Source organism: Schistocerca piceifrons, chromosome 5, assembly GCF_021461385.2.
Source record: "Schistocerca piceifrons isolate TAMUIC-IGC-003096 chromosome 5, iqSchPice1.1, whole genome shotgun sequence".
Taxonomy (NCBI): Eukaryota; Metazoa; Arthropoda; class Insecta; order Orthoptera; family Acrididae; genus Schistocerca; species Schistocerca piceifrons.
In genome coordinates, this window is record NC_060142.1 from 43,730,929 (window position 1) to 43,746,588 (window position 15,660).

The 15,660-nt window shown below is 45.9% G+C and overlaps 1 protein-coding gene across 1 annotated transcript in view; it reads left to right on the top strand.

Moving 5' to 3' along the window:
- LOC124798403 (hydroxylysine kinase) overlaps window positions 1-15,660 on the top strand; it is a 240,350-nt gene that overhangs the window by 18,969 nt on the left and 205,721 nt on the right. The gene's annotated exons all lie outside the window — the stretch shown is intronic.

The following is a 15,660-nucleotide window of genomic DNA, read 5'->3' on the forward strand; positions in this document are numbered from 1 at the left end:
TAGACGTTTCTCTGATTTCGTGAGTGGCGCGGGTACTGTGGACAATCTTCTAGGTGGGCCAGTATTCGTTTAGGCTACTTGCCACAATTCTCTGCCGTTATCGGACTGTAGAATCTTTGGAGGACCAAGCAACGTAAATTTGTCGATGAGGTTATAGGCTGCTTCTTCCTCTCTCTTTGATTTCAGAGCCCCAGGAATCACAAACTTAGTGAGATGGTCTTGGTAGACCATTATTCTCTCTACCAAGGTGGGACTGAAAATTGATGAGATCGAGCTGATAACGTGAAATGAATCCTGAAAAAGCCATTGGCCAGATCACAACGCCTTTCTTTAATATCTTCCGCTTTTTTCAAAATGGTTCAAATGGCTCTGAGCACTATGGGACTTAGTAAAGTGATTCAAATGGCTCTAAGCACTATGGGACTTAACAGCTGAGGTCATCAGTCCCCTAAACTTAGAACTACTTAAACCTAACTAACCTAAGGACATCACACACATCCATGCCCGAGGCAGGATTCGAACCTGCGACCGTAGCGATCGCGCGGTTCCAGACTGCAGCGCCTAGAACCGCTTGGCCACTCCGGCCAGCTTCCGCTTTTTCTGACAAGGTTCACAAAGATGAATATACAGCTCAGTATCATGATGTGTAATGTTCTTATACTTGGGTGAATGTTCTTTCAACGTCTTGTCACGCCATCCACGACCAATAGCCAAATGGGCCTTTCGGATTACATCAAACAACTCGAAGTCCGCGACCTAATATGGAATAGCACTCGTACTTTCTTTAACAGGATAGATGGATTTTATCTTATTCTCGACCATCATAACTTCATGGTGTTTCAGCAGCCAATAGTACCATGATTCCTTCTTCATAGTCGTCTCAGCCTATTTCACATCGTTGACTAACTTTGGTAACCGGTTTCGGTTAGGAAAACACAGTTTTAGTAGCATTGGCTCGGTACATCGCAGAACCGTCGCTTATTGTCAGCATTGCGTGATGCCTGTCTTGGCAATACCTTCCGGAGTGGTGATACAAGAACAGCGGGAAAGGATGACGGGAGAGCGTATGTGGAAACCAGCTGGATGCTATACAGTGGAGAACTATTATGGCGATATCCGTGGTGTGATAGTTGAACGACGTAAAAGTAATTTGCTGCCTTCGCAATCTTTAAATAAAGAACCGGGCGCCACCACAAACAGTGGGGATGGGAAAAATGGCGGAATCAGCCAGCAGTCAATCCGGAAAAGTAGACAATACTTAGGCGATGTATAAAATATCAGTCTTGTCATATCTGACGTACGATTTTAAGCATCCTGTACATTACCTAAGCATTCTATACAACGCCGGATTTCAAACAATGCCGGTAACATATAGACACTCCTGGAAATGGAAAAAAGAACACATTGACACCGGTGTGTCAGACCCACCATACTTGCTCCGGACACTGCGAGAGGGCTGTACAAGCAATGATCACACGCACGGCACAGCGGACACACCAGGAACCGCGGTGTTGGCCGTCGAATGGCGCTAGCTGCGCAGCATTTGTGCACCGCCGCCGTCAGTGTCAGCCAGTTTGCCGTGGCATACGGAGCTCCATCGCAGTCTTTAACACTGGTAGCATGCCGCGACAGCGTGGACGTGAACCGTATGTGCAGTTGACGGACTTTGAGCGAGGGCGTATAGTGGGCATGCGGGAGGCCAGGTGGACGTACCGCCGAATTGCTCAACACGTGGGGCGTGAGGTCTCCACAGTACATCGATGTTGTCGCCAGTGGTCGGCGGAAGGTGCACGTGCCCGTCGACCTGGGACCGGACCGCAGCGACGCACGGATGCACGCCAAGACCGTAGGATCCTACGCAGTGCCGTAGGGGACCGCACCGCCACTTCCCAGCAAATTAGGGACACTGTTGCTCCTGGGGTATCGGCGAGGACCATTCGCAACCGTCTCCATGAAGCTGGGCTACGGTCCCGCACACCGTTAGGCCGTCTTCCGCTCACGCCCCAACATCGTGCAGCCCGCCTCCAGTGGTGTCGCGACAGGCGTGAATGGAGGGACGAATGGAGACGTGTCGTCTTCAGTGATGAGAGTCGCTTCTGCCTTGGTGCCAATGATGGTCGTATGCGTGTTTGGCGCCGTGCAGGTGAGCGCCACAATCAGGACTGCATACGACCGAGGCACACAGGGCCAACACCCGGCATCATGGTGTGGGGAGCGATCTCCTACACTGGCCGTACACCACTGGTGATCGTCGAGGGGACACTGAATAGTGCACGGTACATCCAAACCGTCATCGAACCCATCGTTCTACCATTCCTAGACCGGCAAGGGAACTTGCTGTTCCAACAGGACAATGCACGTCCGCATGTATCCCGTGCCACCCAACGTGCTCTAGAAGGTGTAAGTCAACTACCCTGGCCAGCAAGATCTCCGGATCTGTCCCCCATTGAGCATGTTTGGGACTGGATGAAGCGTCGTCTCACGCGGTCTGCACGTCCAGCACGAACGCTGGTCCAACTGAGGCGCCAGGTGGAAATGGCATGGCAAGCCGTTCCACAGGACTACATCCAGCATCTCTACGATCGTCTCCATGGGAGAATAGCAGCCTGCATTGCTGCGAAAGGTGGATATACACTGTACTAGTGCCGACATTGTGCATGCTCTGTTGCCTGTGTCTATGTGCCTGTGGTTCTGTCAGTGTGATCATGTGATGTATCTGACCCCAGGAATGTGTCAATAAAGTTTCCCCTTCCTGGGACAATGAATTCACGGTGTTCTTATTTCAATTTCCAGGAGTGTAGTAAACAGGTTCCAATGGATATAGGTTGCAGCAGTTATATGGAGCTGAAGAGGCTTCCGTACGATAGACTAAACAGTCTTCAGACTGAAGTCCACAATCACGACAATAATAACGACAACGTCCTATTTTCCACAATTTGAACGTTCTGCATACTAGCAGATGTCGCGGAGAAACGGTTTAGCCAAAGCAAGGGCTTTGCTTCTGCAACAAATTTCCCACTGTGCTGATAGAAGGGACACGTACAACGCAAAAGCGTTCAGGCCGACCTCGTCTGTTAACTGACAGAGACCGTCGACAATTGAAGAAAGTCGTAATGTGCATAGGTAGACATCTGTCCAGACCATCACACAGGAATTTCAAACTGCATCAGGATCCACTGCAGGTACTACGACACTTAGGCAGGAGGTGCGAGAACTTGGATTTCATGGTCGAGCGGCTGCTCATAAGCCACGCATCACGCCGGTAATTGCCAAACGACGCCTCGCTTGGCGTAAGGAGCGTAAACATTGGACGATTGAACAGTGGAAAAACGTTGTGTGGAGTGACGAATCACAGTACACAATGTGGCGATCCGATGGCAGGGTGTGGGTATAGCGAATGCCCGGTGAACTTCATCTACCAGCGTGTGAAGTGCCAACAGTAAAATTCGGAGGCGGTGGTGTTATGGTGTGGTCGTGTTTTTTATGGAGGGGGCTTGCACCCCTTGTTGTTTTGCGTGGCACTGTCGCAGCACAACCCTAAACTGATGTTTTAAGCACCTCCTTGCTTCCAACTGTTGAAGAGCACTTCATTTTCAGCCAGGTGTCGGCATACTTTTCATCATATAGTGTAGATAGTAGTTATTACTCGCTATGTTTCCGAATGGAACAGGAAAGGAAAAGACTAGTAGTTGTAGTAGGTACCGTCCGTCACGCACCGTACGGTGGCTTGCGGTATCTATGTAGAGGTAGATGTACGGATGGGCAGAGATATGCGGAAGGAAGAGAGGGGGTTGCACTGCATGGGCGCAGCTAGTGTGCCATATTTCTTTCCCTATTTCCAGCCACAGTGGATGGCTTCATTATCCTCGTCACTGTTGACCATTTACACCTTGTGAAAGATTCGCTGCACCACCAACTAGTTCTGATCAGTACGACACATTTTGACAATATTCGTAGCACGACGACGTAGCGTCTGCTGGCAGCGCCTGTGTAGCGAGCTTTCGCCAACCAGTCCCTTGTCGCCGCCGCCAGGCGTCTGCGACACAGCAATTCTGTGTGAACTGCAGCCTGTAGAGATGTCCAAAATAAACTCTTGACCGTAGCAAGAGCAAAATATATACCGGACGTCTCTCTTATGGGTCGTCAGTCGCGTGTTCTCTTTTGTGTTTTTTTCACATATTTGCAATTTCGTTTTTGCAGTTTGTAGCTAGAGTCAAAGCCACAACAAATACTGGTCAATACGTCTGTGTGACGCCCAGCGAGATGGAAAGCCTCGCTTTGATTCCTGTCACAATGAAAATGATTTTTAAAGCGGAATTTCACTTGCAAATTCGACAGAGCCGTCCCATATTAGTCTAGTGTGGATATTATTTTGATCGATATGCATTGACAGAGACAGTAAAGCAGGAAGAATAATTAGTATTACAGCAGCGACTGATCACTGCTGCTGCATGGCGGTAGCAGTCAGCAAGGGCCAGGGCGATGCTTTCGCTGCTGGAGTACTGGCTATTCCTCGTGTTTTACTGTCCCTGTGAATACATACCCATAAGAATAATATCGCACTAGACTAACGTGGGACGGCCCTAAAAAATGTGTGTGAAATCTTATGGGACTTAACTGCTAAGGTCATCAGTCCCTAAGCTTACACACTACTAAACCTAAATTATCCTAAGGACAAACACACACACCCATGTCCGAGGGAGGACTCGAACCTCCGCCGGGACCAACCGCACAGTCCTTGACTGCAGCGTCTGAGACCGCTCGGCTAATCCCGCGCGGCTGGGACGGTTCTGTTGAATGGGCACGTAAAATTCCACTTCAAAAGTTTGTTTGTTTGTAACGAACTGACACGCTCCGTCGACTCTGGGCGACACATGAAAAACGTGATCAACAGCATGTATTTGGCTGCACGTTGCAAAAACGAAATTGAAAATACCTGTCGAAACACCAGAGAAAATGCGCCTGATGTCCCATAGGCGAGATATCCTGTATAAAAAAAATGTATACCACGGTGATCACTGAAGCAGCAGCCAGCGATATGAAAGCCGCGCTCCTGTTTGAACACTAATATCTGTAGCTTGCGCTTTATCGTGAAACTAGCTGTTCTTTATAGGTCAACTGCATGTAACGCAACAACTTGTTCCAAAGGACTGGAAGATCCCAGAGTCGACTGTCTGAATTGTGCAGTAGATCCAACTGGTAGGGGGAGAGAGACAGAGACAGAGAGAGAGAGAGAGAGAGAGAGAGAGAGAGAGAGCTTTCTGGAAGTCAAGAAATTTATTGCTGCAAACTATACTCTGAAACAAATACAAGTGTATAAACTGTACACCTTAGAGCTAATTTGCAACATATACTTTTCACACGGTCACCTTCTGTTCAGCCACGATTGACGATCAACCGCCACAATTTATGCCGGTACCTGAATCCCCCCTCCCCTACTTCGCAGAAGGTCCTATGCATACCTTGCTCGAGAAGAAAGTATATTGCAGAGCTCCCGTCAGCTGAGGAGACTGATTCCAAAACAAGTTTTTCTCACTGTTGGCAAATGATATTGCTAGTTTAAAACTGTATGCTCGACCGCGACTCGAAAACGGAATATTGCCTATTGCAGGCGATGCTCTTATCGACTGTTCGCGAGTCTGTCTGGCCAGCTCATTCAACAAGAGCACTGCCCACGAACGGCCAAGGTTCGCTGTTCCACTCCCGATGGAGCACACAGTTTTAATGTGCCAGGAAGTTTTGACACAGTGTGCACTCAGCTACAGAGGGAATATTCATTCGAAAACTCGGTTAAAGTCTCTCTCTGGTCATGCTTTCTTCCTTAGGATTAATACTGGGAAGTTTCGTTCAAGAAAGAGAAAATTTATTATTCTCCAGAATGTTTATAGAACTGAGACAGTGCAACAAAACGATGATAATAAAAAAATATTAAATTTGTCTCGTAGCATAGTCTGCGCCGTCGACTGTGTCTTCGTTGCCCACGCAGCTCTCATCTTCCCAGAAGGGACATATAAATCGGCCTCCGTGAGCCGCTGGTAGGGGGTATCAGACACGAAAGAGGCCCCACAAACAAACATTTGCTTACATCACACTTAAAGGCTTTGCATGAAAATCAGGAAATGAAATGAACATGTCTTATCTTGTTCATGGGGAAATAAAGGTGACTCACAAAAGGTGCTGGAAGTGACCGCCCTCGACTTGTAAATGGAGTTGAACACGACGCTGCAGATTCTCGAATGTTGCTGCCAGAACCTCTGGTGTTACTGCCTGGATTTCAGGGAGTCTTGTGTGGTTCATTCCTGTAGATCTTGCCTTTTAGGCCACCCAAGGGAAAAAGACTGCGTTAAATCAGGTGACCTTGGAGGCCACAGTCCTTTCGAAGTCACTCTGCCGGGGAAACATGATTCGACCTCAGCCACGGTCACTCGAGACGTATGGCACGTGGCGCCATCCTGTTCGTACCAGCCGAGGGCAAGTTCTTCATCGTCCAACTGGTCCACTAATTCCCGAAACATTTCTATGTAAACTGCACTTGTCACAGTAGACTCGAAAAAAATATTGGTCCGATGATGTGACGCTGATATTGCACAGAACACGCCAATCTTTTGTGAATGTGGATTTTCATTACACCACAAACGTGTATTCTGAGAGTTTACATAGCCAGAGAGGTAGAACCACGCCTCATCACTGAACCATGCGTACGGCAATATTCCTGGCCTCTGAGCAATAAGCTGCTGAAATGCGTTTGTCTTTTGTCTTTTGTCATTGACATTCAGTCTCTGAACTACTGTAAACATCTAAGAACACATGCCCGCTTTCTTCGCAGCTCTGTGGCATATGCTCCGTGACATTCCACATTCCTGAGAAACGCCCAACATACTTTGCAGGAGAGGCCAACACACGTTGTTTCACGTCAGTCACTTTTTCTCCCGATAATGGCGGCCGTCTCCGGCCGTGAAGATCCAACATCGTTCCACTGCTCTCCATATCGTTAACTAACTTTTGTATGCAGCATTTATACGGTATATGCTGTTGACCGAACCGTTCAACAACCATTCGTTGACATGTCTGAATGGAACCTGTAATACAATATTGTTTCACGAGAAACAAGCGCTTTTCGACAAACTAGCGATACATTGTCACTAAACATTGAGCTCCAGCCAGAGCTACGCGCGAAAAAATACAATTGCGTCAAACGATGTTGCAGAGTGTAGTGTTGCCACGTTAAACGTCACAAATTACTTAGTGCAATTTCTGTGCAATTACTATTCATATTTGTGGATCCTCTTTAGAGTGGTACATCCTCTAGAAAGGACTTGCCAGACGCCACCAGAGGACGCAGAGTACACCTCACCTTATGCCGTCGGCACACGGACGTGCATCCGAACGATGAACGTTGAACGTGCCGAGTTTCTGACGTCATAGCGTGGAATAGCATGTTCGGGAATCTTTCCGAACGTGCAGAGCAATATGTGGCATGTCAGATATTCTGAGCGTGCGTCTGACCAATGAGATGGCACAGCGTCACCTACGTCACACGCACGCCGTTTCCCTTTAGTACAGAGTTGTGAGGCGCCATATTGGCATTCATTTCAAGCCTATATGTATATATGCCGTTTCTGAGCACCAGAAAATTGAGAATCACTAGAATACCCGTTGTTCACTCTGTGATTCGTTCCAATAAAACAATGAGAAACACCATATTCGTGGCAAAAGAATTATTGTAACTTGCGTATTATGACAATAGGCTGTTGAAGACAGCGACACACTAAACATCCACACATACCAAAAGGCTGTTTTTGCCTTAGCCGCCGGCACGGTAGCTCAGCGTGTTCGGTCAGAAGGTTAGCTCCCCTCTGTAATAAAAAAAGAGTTAATCGATCAACAACGAACTTAACGGATGTCTTACGACGTCCGCCCCGAGCAGAGGCAACGAACAAAAGCGAGCAAAATGAGATTTAGGGGAAAAAAAAGCGTAATGAATAGCGTTACTGTTTTGCACTGAGTTGTTTGTTGGGACAGTGGTTCGCATCTTGACTCTTCCAATTTTTTTTCCTAGCATTCGCGTTTTTATTAGCTTCTGATATTTATTATTAATTTAATATAAGTATATACTATAATATTTGATGTTATGTAAACATAAGTTCACCTTTTTTTTAAGGGGTGACTTTGTTCGATTGGCTTAATCTACAGGACAGCTTGCGCTACTTGTATAAAGATATTTTGCTCCTTTTTCTTTTACGCTTCGTAATTCACATGTTGCAAAGATTCTGCTACTGGGTAGGAACAGTGATCAAGTAAGAATGACCTTGGGCTTTTACTAAAATGTGGGAATGATGAAATAATGTTTATCTTATGCTGAGAAGTATTCCAAATTTGTACCGCACTGCTTGTAATGGAACTTTTATAAGCCTGTGTCCTTATTGATAGGACATGGTACTTTCCTTTTCGAGGACAATAGAGGAAATGTCTGTTTTAATAGAGCAACGTGGGAATTTTACTCTCGCCCATTGAGTAAACAGTGTGATTTACGAACTAGAAACATCCCTCAACCGCCGCTGGAGTGCGTTGCAATCGCGTATACCAGGTTGGGGCCCACGTACCGTATGCACAAGTCGCATCGTTCCTGAGCGTTCAGCAGCACGTTGAACTTGGCACGCTAGACGTTAACGTTTGACAGCACGGTCCGTGTGTCGACGGCTTTACTGCTTGCTATCGTGTTTGGTCTGAGCGTCTTATCAAGCCGCCAAACTCAGAATTCCGCCTCAGATTCATTCCAGTGCTCAATATCGAGGCGAAAGGACGTGTTAAGGCACGCACGAGGCAGCTGCCCCGTCTGCATCTATGGAGGTAAGAAAAGAAGGGATGTGGCATTACGTCATAAACTTGAAGCCGATACCGCCATCTTAACTAGCCCAAAAGTTCACCGCGGTGACACTTCCCCGTGACGTCACTCTGGCGGTGCTTTATTACTAGGGGAAATACGCATTCAAGAACAGAAAAACGTTCGAAATTGCCTTCCTGACACTATGTTATTCATGTAAGCTCTATAATTTTTAGTATTTAAAACAGTGTTGCGCTCACACAGCAGAAATAATGAATTGAAGCACTCGTAAACAGTAGTCTGCCAATGTTTTGGGCTACATAAAATGGCGGCAGGCCCCGCCCACTCTGGTTTCAAAACAACGCACAGCGTAAGTCTATACTGCCATCTTCCTTCGTTTTTTACCTCCACGTCTGCACCGGAGCCGGCCGGGCGCTGTCCGCTCTTCAGAAGGCGGCTGTGACTACGGCGGCAGGAAAACCAAGTACGACGTACCATGCAGCGCACATGGGCTACCAGAGAGCAGAATTTGAGGACTATTTCTGCAAAACTCGCTTTGTGGAAAAAATGAAATTTTACGGGAGACGCATTTATTTACTGACGAAGCAACTTGAAATGGAAATTTTTTTTACAATTAGCAAATTTCGTGTCTTTGCATATACAGAAAATTTTTGATAGTTTATCAACTGCTGGGAATAGAAAAACAGCTTTCTTTTCCAAAACTCGCCTTATGCTCAAACTAGAACAGCGATACATGAATACTAAATGCCTGCTGTTTACATTAAAGTTTTACAAAGATATTTCTATTTGGTCTTTAACACAACTTCAGGGGACCCTTCATCCTCATAAATTGTCCGAGATCTGCCATGATCTTCAGACTCCTCACGGTTTGCAGAGAGTATATCACTGTCGAAACTTACTAAATTCTTAGGAATGGTAAAGAAACGCATGAGCTTCATTACATCCTTCTTCTTTTCTGCACGCACATGGTATATCTTGGGGATAATCGCAGCATGTTTCATGACATTGAACGAAGGACTATTCTTCTCGAAACATCAAAACGTACTTCTGATCCAGATAAATACATCGGTTTAAAAACACATTGGCTCTTACCATTATCTGTGAGTAATTGCTTGCACATCTATCATTTTGAAAGGAAATGTAGACCTTAATATTTCCTTACAAATCCATTAGAAGCAGTAGGAAAAGCAGTCTTTTTCCCACACCAACATGTTTCCAAACTTCGCTGGACTATTCCTGTATTCACAATGTGATGTGATCTTTCTTCCGATATTCCTTTTCGACTATACCGAATACATGATACAGTAGCAAAACACCCTGTCTGCGAATAGGAAAATATAGGTTAAGTTTAAAGAACACTTTAGTGCGTTCCATAAAATGTTTCAACATACTGAGCATTACAGAATTCTGTTCTAGTTGGTACACTAGTCTGAAAAAAAAACTCAAGTGTCAATCCTCTCTCACCAATACCTCTAAACCTCTTTTCCAAACAATGTAGGAGAAAATTTTCCAGTGGAGATGCGATTTCATTGCATCTCTTCCAGCTTCCGTTTCACAGCAGGTGTATTGAGAAATGTTATCAGTATCTTGTTTTGGTTTACGTATCACCACACTCAGGTTATAGAACTATACCTGTCACGCGTAAAAAACTTCTCCATTAGAGAGCTTTGTCCGAGATCGATTTGCTGTCTGTCAAAGAACTTTTACAGTATCTTCAGAGTACATATTCAGGAATACATCTAACGACTTCGGCAAGCTAAGTAGCGTAAATTGAGATTTGAAAATACCTCTTAATATGCATGAGGCAAGTTTTGCAAACACGGGCTGTTTTTCTCTGTTCTGTAAGTGTGAAACAAAGCTTGTAGAGGAAGCTGAACAGTATTTATTGAGAAAAGTATTTAAAAAACATCATAAAGCGAGTTTTGTAAAAACAGGCCTCATTTTTCAGCGAAGAGGAAATGGAATTCGAGCATTCTGTGCCTGTGAAGACCTAGGGTGAATAACAAAAGATGATAGCACCAAGCCAGGCGACAGACAACAAACCACTGTTGCTCATGAAGAAGGCTTCCCTAACCCGCTGAAGAAGAGGCAAGCGAAACAGCAACAGATATGAAGCAGTTCAGGAAGATAATCTATGACAACTGGAAGAAGAAAGGGCGAGAGAGAGATTTATGTGCATATAATAAACCATTTCCCTCGAAAATTTCTCTCCGTCGTACCTCCTCTGTGTTACCACAGAAGACGTGTCACTGACCTCATTTGTACTACGACGGCAGTAGACGCGGGGCGCCTATTTGCCTCCACCGCCCTGGGTGGAATGCCTAAGTTCTAATTAATGTTCAACAATCTGCGGTCTTCTACAGTTTTTTTCCCCAGCGCAGAAAACAGCACGTAGGTCGTGAATCAGTTATCCTGAGGCGGTAATAAACGCTTAGCGAGGAACTGACATTGTATAAATAATTAAATCTTCAATTAGTTTGTTTGAATGGGCTGCTACTCTTTTTTTAATTACCAGAACACGAGACACTGCAGAATTACAATTCATTTTGTGAATCGCAAATAATCTCCATTCTTTACACTTTCATATAAAATAAACACATTAATGAACAGCTTATTTGCGTAGTTACTATCAAATTGTTCTCACTTACATGTCCAGATAACCAGAGACTGCTAGTTAAGTTGTTAACCGATACAAACCAAGGCAGACAATATGTCTGTCTTCCGAGTCTGCCGAACCAGGTCTGATCTTACAGCTGAACCACTTCGCCCACCATTAAAGTTAAGTGTGATTCGAAGAATTCTCTAGTGCTTCGCCTGCTCTATCGTTTAGCAGTTATTTATTATTCTGCTAGTTATTAACAGGCCGGCCGGTGTGGCCGAGCGGTTGTAGGCGCTTCAGTCGGGAACCGCTCGACCGTTACGGTCGAGGTTCGAATCCTGCCTCGGGCATGGATATGTGTGATGTCCTTAGGTTAGTTAGGTTTAAGTAGTTCTAAGTTCTAGGGGACTGATGACCTCAGATGTTGAGTCCCATAGTGCTCAGAGCCATTTGAACCATTTGAAATTATTAACACTTTTGAAACAATATATTGAGAGACGATTTTACATGAAAGGCAAGCAAATTCACTGTTTGGTTTTTCTAACATTAATAACGGAAGTTATCACTTTGGCGCGCTAGTTCAGGACGCAGCAGCCAATCGTGGAGGAGGACCACAATTTAGGCGATACCCGTGCCGAACAAACCATCTGTCATCGGTACCTCACACCACATTGCGTCATCTTCCCACTGCTGCCTTCGTAACTGCTCTAAGAAGAGCTTCTTGTAGCTGAATATGATGGCCGTCAAGCCGGAGATATTACAACTCAAGCAAATCAAGAGCCACAGTCTAAAACGCCTGGTTAAATCCGCAGGACAGAACAGGTAGTTGGAATTATGGAAAGGGGCCAAAAATGAGCGGCTGTCACTTACACTCGAACACATATAACTTTATTTGGTTGTCCAAACATTACAGCACAAATTTCCGAGCTCAACTATCGACTGAAAACATCACACAATCTTATGGCTTAAGGGCACAACCTCTTTAATTTTTAACGCGGTTGAAGGCCCATGATTTAAAACACGATTACAATAAATATTCTAAAGGCAGAAAGCGCAAGGTTATATCCTTAAATAATATTTCAAATGAGGCTGAAGGCCCAACAGTCTAAGACTTGACAAGTAAGGAACTTACAATTTTAAAACGGCTGAAGGCCCATTATTTAAAACCCAACAAAAAACATACAAATTCAAACGATCGGCTATGAGCCATTAAAATACACATTCAAACACCAATAAGGAAAGGCAGTATAGCCAGCGGCGCTCAGAAGTTTCTGGGGGTCGGTCTGCACTTGAAATATTAACGGTTGCCTAGGGGAGACAGGTAGTCGGCCCAACTATATCCGATCCGCCCGCAAAGCAACCAAGAGACAGTCAACGGACCCACAAACAAGACGACTTGCTTTCCATCCGACCAGTACACAAGGAACTCCAAAACATAAAAGGCGTAGCCGCCCACAAGCAAGTATGCATAAGCTGTCAAAACTACACACACGTGTTGGACAGCGACAACACGGTGAGGAAAGGACACTGCCTGAATTTTACGTCAGCGGCCAGGGCAGGTAACCGGAACGGTAACGGCCACAAGGCAGAAAATAAAAAATAACTGAGCAGTTGACATCACAAGCAATACACAGTTTCACGAACACTTGCACGAAGGACTAGACAAAACTAAAGGTAGCGACTGTGCAATAACAAGGACGAATCACGAGTCGGCACACGCAGGCAACCGATAAGCGATCGCCGGCCAACATACACATCGTCCGACAAGACGACCGACCGACGACCAACCAAGGTGGTCTGCACTCAAATGATATGTATCAGCAACCGTCGGCGAGTCTTGGCTGTCAGGACCTGACTGCAGCCGTGCCCGGACTGAACTTCTGCCGCGTCCTAAGTCAAACACTGCCAGCTCCGAACTGCACTGCTAGCGCCTCTCAAGTCACTGGCAGAACCGAACTAACTCCGAATACACGATAACCGGGAAGTAATAGCAGTCAGCAAAGATGATAATATGCCAGGGCTTATATCGGTAGGCGCCGATGCTGCCGCTCACGGGCAGGCAAGGCGGCAACTCAGTGACACCAGTAATTGAAATTAACATAACGAGGTGGTAGCACAGTGAAAACAGGTTGTCAAGTGAGATATGGCACGAACACGAGGCCCGCACGGCTCACAGTCAAAGGAACAGAAGATCCCTCCCATTATGCTGCAGTATCCAGAGACATACAAAATCTACCCTCACTCGCGTTTCGTCCACTATCTATCACCTGATGGACCGTGTTAATGCGTAGCCTTACCCAGACGCACGGACAACATCACAGCCCAGCATCCTGTGATCCACATACTAGACAACTAACATGTTTACGGAGGTGACAGTAGAACTTTTGGTTTGGTCACCAAGTTGGTGCGGGCGTGGAGGGGCCCCATCTTCTTTAGAGACATACAAACAGCTGTATGAGTGGTTAAAGAATAATTGCAAATGTCTCTCCACCGACAGACTTCAACGTTGATTACGTCGAAGTCATGGACGAGAGGGATACCGTACTTCACCTTTCCCAGGGTGAGGCCGCAGATGTTGAAGGCAGCTATCTGCGGCATCCCTAATAAGTGACTAACGAAGAACTACGAGCAGAACTTGAAGTTGTCGGTTTCATGGCTTCTGTCGTGAACTACTGGTATTAACCAGGCTCATAGAGGAAGAGGTCTTGGTGAGCCGTTGTACTTCAAGACACTGCAGATCATCGAGAAATATTTCAACTGACGAGGCTTCGGCCGCTAGTCGTCAAAGTTGAGAAGCTGAGAGTTCCGTGCGGACCCATACAGTGTTACTGCTGCCAAGGATTTAACCATGTGGCACGCCACAGCACTATGCATCGAGTGCAGCGGACCACACGACTGTAGATTTTGCACACAACCGAGAGAGAGAGACAGAGAGAGAGAGAGAGAGAGAGACAGAGAGAGAGAGAGAGAGACAGAGAGAGAGGGAGAGAGAGAGAGAGACAGAGAGATAGAGAGAGAGAGAGAGAGAGAAAGAGAGAGAGATAGAGAGAGGGACAGAGAGAGAGAGAGAGAGAGAGAGAGAGAGAGAGAGAGAGAGAGAGAGACAGAGAGAGACCCCTGCTAAATGCGCTTTTTTGGCTGGAGGGACATCCTGAAAATTACAGAGGGTGCCATGAGCACAAGGAAGCCAGCAAGAGACGAGGACTACCAGCTGGGCCACCGAAGAAAACTGTAATAAAGGGTGTATCAAAAGGAATCATCCGATTTAAAAAATCATAACTATTATGTTATTTGAGTTATGTGCGTGAACAACTTGCTGTTGGAAAGAGCAAACTCTCGATCAAACTTTATACGGTTCCCTCTAGGTAGCAGCTGTGTACGCCTACTTCAGTTCTAATAAAAAGGGTGTCACGACAACAGAAAGCGTTTTGTGTTCTACATTTTGCGCAGTGCGGGTCAGTAATAACTGTTCAGCGTGACTTTCGTACTAGGTATGGTGATGGCATGAGCAATTTCGAGAAACAGTTTGTCTGTGTAAAGGCAAATCGCCGGGCCGTACGCGAGTGTCTGACACAGACGTCGAATGCATCCGCCATAGCTTCACAAGGAGTCCGCAAAAATCCGTTCGCCGTGCAGTCCGACAGTTCAACATTCCCCCGATGTCCGTCTGGCGTGTGTTGCTTCGACGTTTACACATGAAACCATACAAAATTCAGCTACTGCAAGCTCTTAGTGTGGGTAACAAACAACAACGTGTGGAGTTCTGTAATTTTGTTCTTGGCAAGGTGGAGGATGACAGTTTTCTTCCACGCTTAGTGTTTAGTGACGAGGCAACATTCGATTTAAATGGAAAGGTGAACCGTCATAATGTGACAATATGGGGTACGGAACAACCACATGAAGTTGTAAAACATGAGAGCGACTCCCCAAAAATTTAACGTGTTTTGCGCAGTTTCACGGGAGAAGGTGTATGAGCCATTTTTCGAGCGACTTCATTTACCAACAGGATGGGGCACCGCCACACTGGCATTTGAAGTGCGGGACTTTTTAAATCAAAGGATTACTGAACGATGGATCGGTCGCACTGGACCAAATTGTTACTGGCCTCCAAGGTCAACGGACCAGCTGAATGTGATTATTTCTTGTGAGGGTTTATAAAAGACCGTATATGTGCGGCCGTTACCATCAACAGTGAATGAACTGAGACATCGCATAT